At 42.7% G+C, this 13,500-nt stretch overlaps 1 protein-coding gene across 1 annotated transcript in view; it reads right to left on the bottom strand.

Moving 5' to 3' along the window:
* IL15 (interleukin 15) overlaps positions 1 to 13,255 on the bottom strand; it is a 97,546-nt gene extending 84,291 nt beyond the window's left edge. The window contains exon 1 of the mRNA XM_077815294.1: positions 13,123 to 13,255. The gene's annotated coding sequence lies outside the window, so the exon portion shown is untranslated. The remainder of the gene's footprint in view (positions 1 to 13,122) is intronic.
* Positions 13,256 to 13,500: the final 245 nt, after the last annotated feature.

The raw sequence follows: 13,500 nt of genomic DNA, 5'->3' as shown, positions 1-13,500 counted from the left end.
AAAGACCGTTTGGGGGGGTCATTCCACTGGGAGGGAATGGGCAAGGATGTTTCTACCTATGTCCAGTCTTGTGAGGTGTGCCAAAGAGTGGGAAAACCCCAAGACCAGGTCAAAGCCCCTCTACAACCACTCCCCATCATTGAAGTTCCATTTCAGCGAGTAGCTGTGGATATTCTGGGTCCTTTTCCGAAAAAGACAGCCAGAGGAAAGCAGTACATACTGACTTTCATGGATTTTGCCACCCGATGGCCGGAAGCAGTAGCTCTAAGCAACACCAGGGCTAAAAGTGTATGCCAGGCACTAGCAGACATTTTTGCCAGGGTAGGTTGGCCCTCCGACATCCTCACAGATGCAGGGACTAATTTCCTGGCAGGAACTATGAAAAACCTTTGGGAAGCTCATGGGGTAAATCACTTGGTTGCCACTCCTTACCACCATCAAACAAATGGCATGGTGGAGAAGTTTAATGGAACTTTGGGGGCCATGATACGTAAATTCGTAAATGAGCACTCCAATGATTGGGACCTAGTGTTGCAGCAGTTGCTCTTTGCCTACAGAGCTGTACCACATCCCAGTTTAGGGTTTTCCCCATTTGAACTTGTATATGGCCGTGAGGTTAAGGGGCCATTGCAGTTGGTGAAGCAGCAATGGGAGGGATTTACACCTTCTCCAGGAACTAACATTCTGGACTTTGTAACCAACCTACAAAACACCCTCCGAACCTCTTTAGCCCTTGCTAAAGAAAACTTACAGGATGCTCAAAAAGAGCAAAAAGCCTGGTATGATAAACATGCCAGAGAGCGTTCCTTCAAAGTAGGAGACCAGGTCATGGTCTTAAGGGCGCTCCAGGCCCATAAAATGGAAGCATCGTGGGAAGGGCCATTCACGGTCCAGGAGCGCCTGGGAGCTGTTAATTATCTCATAGCATTCCCCACCTCCAACCGAAAGCCTAAGGTGTACCATATTAATTCTCTAAAGCCCTTTTATTCCAGAGAATTAAAGGTTTGTCAGTTTACAGCCCAGGGAGAAGATGATGCTGAGTGGCCTGAAGGTGTCTACTACGAAGGGAAATGTGCTGGTGGTGTGGAAGAGGTGAACCTCTCCATGACCCTTGGGCGTATGCAGCGACAGCAGATCCAGGAGCTGTGCACTAGCTACGCGCCAACGTTCTCAGCCACCCCAGGACTGACTGAACGGGCATACCACTCCATTGACACAGGTAATGCTCACCCAATTAGGGTCCAACCTTACCGGGTGTCTCCTCAAGCTAAAACTGCTATAGAACGGGAGATCCAGGATATGTTACAGATGGGTGTAATCCGCCCCTCTGAAAGTGCATGGGCATCTCCAGTGGTTCTAGTTCCCAAACCAGATGGGGAAATACGTTTTTGCGTGGACTACCGTAAGCTAAATGCTGTAACTCGCCCAGACAACTATCCAATGCCACGCACAGATGAACTGTTAGAGAAACTGGGACGGGCCCAGTTCATCTCTACCTTGGACTTAACAAAGGGGTACTGGCAGGTACCGCTAGATGAATCTGCCAAGGAAAGGTCAGCCTTCATCACACATCTCGGGCTGTATGAATTTAATGTACTCCCTTTCGGGCTGCGAAATGCACCCGCCACTTTCCAAAGACTTGTAGATGGTCTCCTAGCGGGATTAGGAGAATATGCAGTCGCCTACCTTGATGATGTGGCCATATTTTCGGATTCCTGGGCAGACCACCTGGAACATCTACAAAAAGTCCTTGAGCGCATAAGGGAGGCAGGACTAACTGTTAAGGCTAAGAAGTGTCAAATAGGCCTAAACAGAGTGACTTACCTTGGACACCAGGTGGGTCAAGGAACTATCAGCCCCCTACAGGCCAAAGTGGATGCTATCCAAAAGTGGCCTGTCCCAAAGTCAAAGAAACAGGTTCAATCCTTCTTAGGCTTGGCTGGTTATTACAGACGATTTGTACCGCACTACAGCCAAATCGCTGCCCCACTGACAGACCTAACCAAAAAGAAACAGCCAAATGCTGTTCAGTGGACCGGAAAGTGTCAGAAGGCCTTTAACAAGCTTAAAGCGACACTCATGTCTGACCCTGTACTAAGGGCCCCAGACTTTGACAAACCGTTCCTAGTAACCACAGATGCATCCGAGCGTGGTGTGGGAGCAGTTTTAATGCAGAAAGGACCTGATCAAGAATTCCACCCTGTAGTGTTTCTCAGCAAAAAACTGTCTGAGAGGGAAAGCAACTGGTCAGTCACTGAAAAAGAATGTTATGCCATTGTCTACGCTCTGGAAAAGCTACGCCCATATGTTTGGGGACGGCGTTTCCACCTGCAAACCGACCATGCTGCACTGAAGTGGCTTCACACCGTCAAAGAAACTAACAAAAAACTTCTTCGGTGGAGTTTAGCTCTCCAAGATTTTGATTTCGACATCCAACACATCTCAGGAGCTTCTAACAAAGTGGCTGATGCACTCTCCCGTGAAAGTTTCCCAGAATCAACTGGTTAAAATCGTCCTTAAGATGTGGAAAATATTGTTAGTCTTTATGTACTTGGTAGTATATTTAGAGATGCATGTGTCTTATTAACTCTGTTTTTCCTAGAGCTCCAGGAAGAAATCCCAGCCAGTGTTTCACCCTAGCTGAGATTTGGGGGGCGTGTCATAAATATAAGGGGAAGGGTAAACACCTTTGAAATTCCTCCTGGCCAGGGGAAAGCTCCTCTCACCTGTAAAGGGTTAAGAAGCTAAAGGTAACCTCGCTGGCACCTGACCAAAATGACCAATGAGGAGACAAGATACTTTCAAAAGCTGGGAGGAGGGAGAGAAACAAAGGGTCTGTGTCTGTCTGTATGCTGTGCTTGGCCAGGGATAGACCAGGAATGGAGTCTTAGAACTTTTAGTAAGTAATCTAGCTAGGTATGTGTTAGATTATGATTTCTTTAAATGGCTGAGAAAAGAATTGTGCTGAATAGAATAACTATTTCTGTCTGTGTATCTTTTTTGTAACTTAAGGTTTTGCCTAGAGGGGTTCTCTATGTTTTTGAATCTAATTACCCTGTAAGATATCTACCATCCTGATTTTACAGGGGGGATTTCTTTATTTCTATTTACTTCTATTTTCTATTAAAAGTTTTCTTGTAAAAAACTGAATGCTTTTTCATTGTTCTCAGATCCAAGGGTTTGGGTCTGTGGTCACCTATGCAAATTGGTGAGGCTTTTTATCCAACATTTCCCAGGAAAGGGGGGGTGCAAGTGTTGGGAGGATTGTTCATTGTTCTTAAGATCCAAGGGTCTGGGTCTGTAGTCACCTAGGCAAATTGGTGAGGCTTTTTACCAAACCTTGTCCAGGAAGTGGGGTGCAGGGTTTTGGGAAGTATTTTGGGGGGAAAGACGCGTCCAAACAGCTCTTCCCCAGTAACCAGTATTAGTTTGGTGGTGGTAGCGGCCATTCCAAGGACCACGGGTGGAATACTTTGTACCTTGGGGAAGTTTTGACCTAAGCTGGTAAAGATAAGCTTAGGAGGTTTTTCATGCAGGTCCCCACATCTGTACCCTAGAGTTCAGAGTGGGGGAGGAACCTTGACACTAACTTATTATTGAAATGCATATGTAGAAGTGCGAAATGGAGGGTTGTTACTTCAAATTGGCTTGTCTTTTAAAGTGTTTATTCCTTTACAAAGGTTAAGATAACTTTCACCTCTATTGGTTAAAAAGTAGGGAAAGAAGCAATCTTCTTATCTCTGATCCACTGGCTCAAAGATGCTGTTTTTGCTGCAGCTTCAAATTGTCCTCATTAAAAGCATAGGGAAAAGCTTTTAAACCCTATTTGTTAGTAAGGGTTTGTGGGTTTAACCCTGGGATGCTTCTGCATGCTCATTTTTTATTGGAACACACCTGTAAAAGTGTTAAATGGAGGGATATTTCTTCAGATAGGCTTGTCTTGCAAAGCGGTCTTCTTTTCTAATCCACTAACTTTGAAAGGCTGCTTCAAACTGTCCTCACTAAAAAATAACCAATGCTAGCAAAAGCATAGGGGAAATTTTTTTATTACTATAAATTACTTTGATAAACTGGTGGTCTGTAGTTTAACCCTGCGGTATTTCTGCATGCTCATTTTTTTATTAAAACACCTATAAATAAAGGGCTGTTTCTTCAAATAGGCTTGTCTTTTTAAATGATTATAAAATAAAGCTTTATTTCTTTACAAAACTTAATATAACTTTTACTTGCTTTTGTTCAAAAATTTGAAAAGGAACAAAACTTCTTATCTCTACGTTCTGGACATCTAACAGAAGGCAGTTAAAGGAGAAGTAGTGAGGGGAGGGGAGGAAGATGGTTCTTGTTTAAAAATCTTGGGACTATAGGATTGGTTCAGGAAAATGTATTCTATGACACAGCTGTAGAACAGCATCTGATTGGTCCGACCCAAAGGCGGAGATAACTAACCTGAGTGGTTTTAAGCCTTGGCATCTCTCTCTTTCCACAGGAACAGTCACAAGGGTAAGATCTCTCTCTGACTCAACCACGTGCTACCTATCTTTGCCCTTTGCAAAGGGGCTTTCTTTTCTGCCATCTTAAAATGTTTCTTTTATTTAATATTTTTAAATCCTCTTTTCTTAACCTATCCTTATATTTCAAATTTTAAATGCTTTCCTATTAACCGACCTTTATATTTTTACCATATGCTTACTAAACAGTCTCTGCTTTATAAAATTCCCTTTTTACTGCCAAGTGCTCTTTTAACCTATTTAATATTTTAAAATTCTCTTTTCTTAACCTACCTTTATATTTAATATTTTCAAGTTTTAAAATGTTTCTTTATTAACCTGCCTTTATAATTTTTACCATGTGCTTACTAAACAGTTTCTGCTTTATAAAATTCACTTTTTTCTGCTCTGTGTTCTTTTTTAACCTAACTTTATATTTAATAAACATGTTACATTTATTTCAAAAAATTTTGATTCTTTAATAACATGCCAGACTAGTCCTTTAAAATCATCTGACCTTACTAAACCTAACCAAACACTCTCTTTTGTTTAATAACCTTTCTTTCCTTTTGTCCTCTAAACCTAACCAAATCTTTTTTTTTTTTAATCTTTAAGGCCCCTCTTTCTATTCTTTCAAACTTTTTCTCTAAACAATCAACCAAACATATCAAAGCACAAGCACGCAACATTCCCCCTATTCAAACATAAAAATAATTTTTCTTTAAAAAGTTCAAAATGGCGGTGGTGCCAAACCTCAACACCAACAGACACGGGAATGGAGGGCAGGACATAAGCCCAAAATGGGGCCGGGAAAGCTTTCAAAAAATACATGGTGATGAATACTATTTGAGGTATATACTACTGAGAACCGACAAACTACAGAGTATATTAGTGAAATATGTGAAGTACTAAAGAAGATTGGAAGTGGGAAAGTATTTGTTCTGATGACTGATAATGCCACTAATATGAAAGCAGCAAGGGATATTATAATGGACAAATATCCACATACTACTGCAAGAGGCTGTGCTTCCTGTGGCCTAAACCTGCTTCTTAATGACTTTATGAAGGTTGGCATATTGGAAAACATCTTTACAAGAGCAAAAGAAGTTATAAAATAAATTTAAACTACTCATATTGTAGCTGCTGTCTTTAAGAAGTAGTAGGATGAAAACCATGATAAGGATAAAAATGGTAACACTGAAACTTTCCAGCAAAACAAAATAGGGAAATGTGATGTCATTTGACAGTTTATTAAAAACAAAGAATCTTTTCAAGAAACAGTGATAACTGAAAATCTTAAAGTATTTAAAAGGGTATGACACACTGTCATATCATCTGTGTTCACCTGCAGAACTCTCTGAAGATTCTACATCCAACTGCTTCTGCAATCCCTGTATCTGAATCAGACAAAGTAATTTTGTCAGACATTCCTCAATTTATGGCAAAGATAAAGTTTACTGTTTTTGAGAATAAGTGCATCTCCACTCACATGTCACAAAGAAGTAAAAGTGAAGGATTTTATTTCGCAGACGGGAGGAATTTGTTTACAAACCAATATATGCTGCTGCAAACTTCTTGGATCAAAAGTAGCAATGTTAGTGATGATAGCATTGTTACAGCATTTGACTGTATTCTAAAAACAAGCAACACACTTAGACCAGATGTTGGAAAAGTACTTTTCAAATGTTGCAGAACCTCTTCAGGTATTTGGTCCAGGAGTACAATCTGGGAATCTGCCAAGCATATTACTCCTACAACATGATGGCAAGGCCTTTGTACAAACAATCTCGGATTCCTGTTGCTACCCATTTACTTTAGCTTCTTCCATCTTCTACAGCATGTGAAAGAAACAGGTCCACGTATGGAAATATACACACACAATCAAGGCTAATGTGAAAAAGTCGCGAAGCCTATTTCAATTTGGACAAATCTTCAGTTTACTGAAGAGTCCAGAATCAGAAGTTGTGGATCTTTCAGACAAACAGATTTTGAATAGGGAAGTCACAAGGAAAAACTTGAGTTTGCTAGAATTTGCAAGTTTATATTAGTAACCAAGCTGCACAGCACATGCTTTTCTTTCAAACAAATCAATTTTTCCTGTTCTTGACAGCCAGTGTTTTCACCCGCATCACTAATTGAGATAGGTCTCTTGCCTTTGCATTAGTCAACTGTTGGACAACTTAGTCAAAGTCCAAATATGTCACTTTACAAATAGCATTATTTATGCTAGTGGAACATTAATCTAATCAAGGTTAGTAGGTGCAAAATTTGATCAACCTTATTCTATTCTAAGTAAAACCTGTTCTAAGAGACCTGATGGAATGCTGTTCCTACAAAGGAGGCTGCATAGCTAATTTTATTGATAAAATGCATTGTTTGAGACTACAATAAGTTAGTGCACATTTTCTCTGTAGTGAAAGGCTCACATGTGAGTAACTTTCCCTCACACGTAACCATCTATTCTTGTAAAATGTCAGTATACTGAAATATATAAATATATAAAAATTATATTCCATAAAATTTCCTAGATTTTTGAACTCTCCAGTGCCGAGTTACAACTGTTTGGCAGCCAAATAACTAATATTTTCCAGAAGTCTGGGTCTATGCTTAATGTCAACCAGTGACTTAGCTGGAGTAAAATGTGATAAAATAGCCCCTTTTATTTAAGGCCACATCTGGCTGACCTTTTAGAATTGTATGTCATATAATAGCTTAGATAATTTTCATTCAGTAATCAGTTTTGCACCTAATTTGAGCATCCATTCCTTCCTTAATGCTGCTGAAAATATGCTGACCTTTTAATTTCCACATTTTGTAATGTAGCAAGTGAGTGCTCTATTTCTGATGACCACCTCTCTATTGGTGCAGCCATCCATCTAGGAAATCCATGTGTTGCGCAGAGAACAGAAATAGCAGTCATTCCAGTCCAGAGAGCCTAGGAGGCAGAAAGGGAGAGAAATGAACTGCAGGTCCAGCACGGGAGCCCAGCCCCAGGCAGGAAAGAAAGGAGCAGCCAATTCATCTGGGGCACCAAATTAAAAAGTGCTGGTCCTAAAAACACATGCGTAACTTTAACCATGTGAGTAGTCCCACTGACTTTATGGACTAGTCAGATGTTTACAGTGGCATACATGCTTAAGTGTCTGCAGGATCAGGGAATACTACAGATAAGACATGCCTTAAATTTTTGGTAGAAATGTCTTTCATCTCACACTAATTTTTTTCAACCCTACAACCTTGTCCTCCATGCTGTCCAAAGGAGTGCTTTCCTTGTAGAATATAATTATTTTTTCACTTGCATATGAATAGTCCTTGTAGCATTTGTTGAACTTGGGTTGTTGTTGTTGAGCCCTCAAGGATATGGAGAAACCTGAAGGAGTGCGCATACAGGTCAAGACCCCTGTTTCTTCTGGCTCTTTAAGCCACAAGAACTCATGGCTTTATTGTTTATTTTTACTATTCTGCTACGAGCAGGGCTGAAACAGGAGTGAAGCAATGGCCCTGGAGTTAGAGGTCTTAACAAGAGGGGCTTTCCGCTTGTTTGTAAACACAATGTGGAGGATATTGGCCTAAGAGATGTTATTAGTTATATAAACCATTCATTATAACACATTAATATTTCTCAATTGTATTTTTCAAATCAGTAATTCTCATATCTGCTGCTAAAATTTTTGAAATAATCATTTCAGTATTCTTATTAATTCTAGCTAAGGCTTACTGCCTCAGTTTTTGACATCAGTGATGGTGGTTTCATTTGTTTTGGCGGAGCATATGCTTCCATTCTCTGAAATCTCCTAAAGTCAGCTGGCTTGTGCGAAAAATTAGGAAGGCAGCTACAGGTCTGGGTCCAACTTTGATGAGTTTTAAATAAGACTCATTATGCCTGGCAGGAATAGTGGTGATTTCTTATAGACGAAGTCATCATACCAAGTAGAAAGAAAAGGAGTCCTTGTGGCACCTTAGAGACTAACTGTAAGGTGCCACAAGTACTCCTTTTCTTTTTGCGAATACAGACTAACACGGCTGCTACTCTGAAACATACCAAGTAGAGAATCCATGGCTCAGATAATAGACCAACCAAATATACGACTGGATAGAAAAAACAAGAAGCAGAACTGCCCAACCATATATAAATATATATACATTGCTCTGTACACTAAAATATCCTTGTTAGTATGCGTTAGTGTAACATTATTTTCCTTGTTTTGTATTATTTTAATTTGCAATGACATTGTACTTGGTCTCTGTAGACACTGTGCGTCAGAATTTTATTTGTTGTTAAATTAAGCCTCTTTTGCCCTCAGCTCTTGCATGTCTGGTCTATTCTTGTGAGCATGCAATCTGCTGAAATTCACAAGAGCAGAATCTTTTTTTTAAATAAACAAATAATATGTTCATTATTTTACAGAGTAAATGAACAGGCACAATCCAAGTATTGCCTGTCTCAAGTGTTAAACAATCATGAGCAAGACCCCACCCACTCACCCAAATGAGATTATTTTAATGTGTTTTGGTCTGTCTTGATTTTTGACCTCTTCCTGCCCATCCCCATTGTGTGTATTGACAATTAGCATTGCCAGTGCTCCCAAAGGTATTCAGCATTTGGTCCCTGCTGCAGGAGTTCTCACCCCCACTTCTGCCTTGCTGCCTCATCCCTGCCCCTCCTACAGCTCCTAGGAAGCTTCTTCCTACTCTCCCAGGCCTGGGGTGAGCTCTTCTCCCCCTTCTGTTCCTTCCTATGTCTGGTGTAGCAAGGGAGGGAGAGTTGAGAAGCAGAGGAACTGCCCCACCGTTCACAAAAGAAGATGGGGCGGCGGGAGCAGTGCCATTCTGAGCTGTTGGGCTTTTTATGCTCCCTCTTTTTCTCCCCTCCCCTTCTGTGAAAATGGTGGTGAGGGGGACAGTCCTGCTTGCTTCCTGCAACATGCCTGCAGAGCCACTGTTCCCCCTGAGACAGGGCAGTGGGGAAAGCAGCCCATCAGAGGGGGGGTTTCCCCAAGACAGAGTTGAAATTCATGGGATGGCTGGAGCTTCTCACATCACTACTAGATTGGCTCTGGCGCCAGCCAAAATCACAAGAGTTGGCAGCCCTGGTTCTGCCTTGCCAGATATCCCCCCCCCCGTCATAAACATACAGCTAAGGGTAGCATAAAATCCCTCCTTTACCTGTAAAGGGTTAAGAAGCTCAGATAACCTGGTTGGCACCTGACCAAAAGGACCAATAAGGGAAGAAGATACTTTCAAATCTGTGGGGGAAGGCTTTTCTTTGCGTTCTCTCGGGACAAAGAGAGGGACCAGGCAGAAAAAAAAAAAAAAAAAAACCACCTCTCCTAAAACCATACCTGGAATAAGCCTCTAAGTTTACAAACTGTAAGTATAGCAAGAGAATGCGTTAGTTTATCTTTTGGTTTAGCTTGTGAATTTTCCCTATGCTTAGAGGGAGAGTTATCCCTGTTTTTTTGTAACTTTAAAGTTTTGCCTAGAGGGGAATCCTCTGTGTTTGGAATCTTATCACCCTGTAAAGTTACCTTCCATCCTGATTTTACAGAGGTGCTTCTTTTACTCTTTTTTTTTCTCTTTACAATAAAGTCTGGTTTTTTAAGAATTTGATTGGTTTTTAGTGTCCTAAAAACCAAAGGGTCTGGTCTGTGCTCACCTTGTTTACCTCTCTGGTTGGTAGATTATTCTCAAGCCTCCCCAGGAAAGGGGGTGAATGGGCTTGGGGGATATTTTGGGGAAACAGGATCTCCAAGTGGTCCTTTTCCTGAATCTTTGTCTAACTTTCTTGGTGGTGGCAGCAGTACTTATCCAAGGACAAGGAAAGATTTGTGCCTTGGGGAAGTTTTAACCTAAGCTGGTAGAAATAAGTTTATGGGGTCTTTCATGCGGGTCCCCACATCTGTACCCCAGAGTTCAGAGGGAGGAAACCCTGACACGCCCTGAAATCTAAACACCCATATTCCCTACACAGTGTCTCTGAGAAGCACTAATTTAGATGCATTTTGCAACACAAGTTCAACTAGCATTGCCAACCCTCCCGATTTCTCACCCTATCTCCTGGAGGCTACTAAAGCCAAACCAGGAGATTTTACACACTGACACTCCGACAACGCAGCGGGGCTAAGGCAGGTTCCCTGCCTACCCTGCCCTCATGCCACTCCTGAAAGCAGGTGGCTCCGCACTCTGCCTCCCCCGCAGTGCCAACTCCCTGGCTCCCGTTGGCCGGGAACTGCAGCCAATGGGAGCTGCGGAGGCGGTGCATGTGAACGTGGGCAGTGCATGGAGTTCCCTGGGGCCACAGGGATGTGCCAGCCACTTCTGGGAGCAGCGTGAGGCCATGGCATGCAGGGAGTCTGCCTAAGCCCTGCTGTGCCACCGACCAGGAGCCACCCAAGGTAAGCACCTCCCAGCTGCAGCCTGCACCCCGCACCTCTCCTGCACCCCAACCCCAGATTGGAGCTCTCTCCTGCATCCAGAGCCCTCATCCCCTCCCGCACCCAAACTCCCTCCCAAAGCCCTCACCCGCCCCCCAATCCCAGCCCTGAGTCCCCTTCAGCACCCAAACTCCCTACCAGAGCTTGCACCCCGCACCCCTTCCTGCATCCCAAACCCTTGACCCAGGCTCAGCCCGGAGCCCCTTCCCACATTCCAAACCCCTCAGCCCCACCTCCCAGCCCAGAGCCCACACTCCCTCCCGCACCCCACCCCCCTGCCCCAGCCCAGTGAAAGTGAGGGAGGATGGGGGAAAGCAAGCGATTGAGTGGGGGATGGAGTGAGCAGGGTGGGACCTCAGAAGGGGCGAGGCAAGGGTGTTTGGGTTTGTGTGATTAGAGAGTAGGCAACCCTAAATTCAACAGGACAATATGCCATGTCGGGGGCAGGGGGCAGCTTTTCCTTGGCTCCTCTTCCCCCTGCCACAATACCCAGGCTCCATGAAGCTGAGTTCCATAATTATAAACATAGAAGTACTAGAGATAGATGAAATTGAGAAAAAGAAAATGCTGCAGCATAGCCAGGCTTCTGTTCAGCACAGCTCCTACTTCCTTTTCCATGTTTTCATTCTCCATACCATGTAGTAGAGGGGAGCAGTCAACACAGAACAAACTGAAGACTTATAAGTGTTTTGGATGTTGAAGTGGCAGGGTTCTAAAGTTTGGCATAAAATTAATTGCTGAACAGCTTCAAGATTTGTTTGCATATCTTCTCACAAAGCCAGCTGACTGCCAAATGAAGAGGGAGGAGACATCTCAGAGTCTAAGTTATTTATAGTACACTGCTACACCAAAGTCTGACCATTTTATGTCCAATACTTCAGAGCAATGCTAGTGAACGTCAGAATGCACAGTGTAGATCATAGGAAATCCCATCTGAATCCCAACACGCTATCAGTTTATACCTCAAAGCATGAGAGTTGCTTCCATCTGTTCTTTTAGTTTGCATGGTTAAAATGTCATTAATAGTCCTATAAATTATTATTTATTATAAATTAAATTATTCCCAACTATTTTAAAATCGAGCCAAAACATTTGTGTCAACAACCTCTCAAGGGAGTGTATTCCATGGGTCAACGTTACTGCTGTGTAAAGAATATTTCCTTATATTAAATTCTAATTGCACTATAATATCGAGTGTCTCCTTATTTTAGGGCAAAATGAAAAGGGATCACTTTTGTATTTATTTCACCTGTCCTGCATGAGGCAAATAAATGGACACATGTAAATACAGGGAAACGTAAATAATGGCCAAAGGGGCTGCCACGTTGCTGATCATTTGACAGGTATTCACATAACACAAGCTGATTATTATAACAAAGAACTACTAGCATGTTCCACCGTATTTGACATTGTAATCCATATTAAAATATATCTTAAAAGAACCAGGCATAGGTATGCAGGCTAGAGACAGAGGAAGAGATCCCCTCAAAGACACTTCCTGGGCACAATATGGTGAATTTTCTTGCTTTTGTGGATTTTATCCAAGTAATTTTGCAGGCATAAACAAGGCGACCCATGCCATTTGACTATCTTTATATGGAAAATACAACAGGCATTTTTTTAAAGAGCAGAACTACGAATGCATTTGCCCCATCTAGCATAGTGGTCCGTTAAGAGCACAGTCCTAACACTGGAAAGAGCTAGCATGCCCCAGCACCCTTTACTTCAATGGGACTTCATCTAGGTTGTAGGGTCCTATGGTAATACATCTTGATGTTTAATTACACCTTGTCATTAAGCTATTTCAAGACCCTGATTTAAAGAGATGCCGTCAATTAAAAAACCCTGCACTTCTGTCTCTATTTAACCCATCATTGCTAGAAGTAGCTCCCAAGACTACTGGAACTTCCTTATCGTCCGCTCACAACGTTTACTTTGTGTATTTTGCACTATTTTCTGCATAGTTACATTCACTGACTACAGTTGATTTTCCTTGTTTGCGTAAGTCTTTCCCACAGCAGCAAGGTGACTGCACAATTATAAAGAACCGGTGGGGCAATCAGAGGCAAATGCAGGACTGGAAACTACTGATTAGATTACCCCGAAAAGTGAAGCAGACCACAGTCCTTCTTTCGACAACAAAGATCTAATGATCTGAAAGCAAAGAAACACAATGTTGCTGACGTTTGCAAAGTACTCACAAGCCTGGGAACGTGGCCGCAGAGACAGCACCGGTGGAGAGAGCTGCGACCAATGACAGCAAATCACCTTCCCCCCGCAGCCCGCCCCGGCCTCTTTTACTTTCGGTTGTTACGAAAGGGAGGGAGGCTAGGGGAGCCTCAGCGCGACTCAGTCGCTCGAGCTGTGACTGACGGAGACTGGGGCTAATCCAGGAACGGCAGCAGGGAATCTTCCTTCTGCGCCCTGTCAGGCTGTTCGGTTTGCAAAGAAAAGAAACCTACGGCGGCGGCGGCGGCGGGGGCAGCCAGGGACCTGAAGGCTGGGAGGTTAACAAGCCCGTCGGCGTCCTGGGCTGGCACTGCTGTACAGCCAGCTGTTTATCAGTCCCTAAAGGGGAA

The sequence above is a fragment of the Eretmochelys imbricata genome, chromosome 4 (assembly GCF_965152235.1).
Source record: "Eretmochelys imbricata isolate rEreImb1 chromosome 4, rEreImb1.hap1, whole genome shotgun sequence".
Lineage (NCBI taxonomy): Eukaryota > Metazoa > Chordata > Testudines > Cheloniidae > Eretmochelys > Eretmochelys imbricata.
This window is presented reverse-complemented; position numbering and strand designations above follow the sequence as displayed.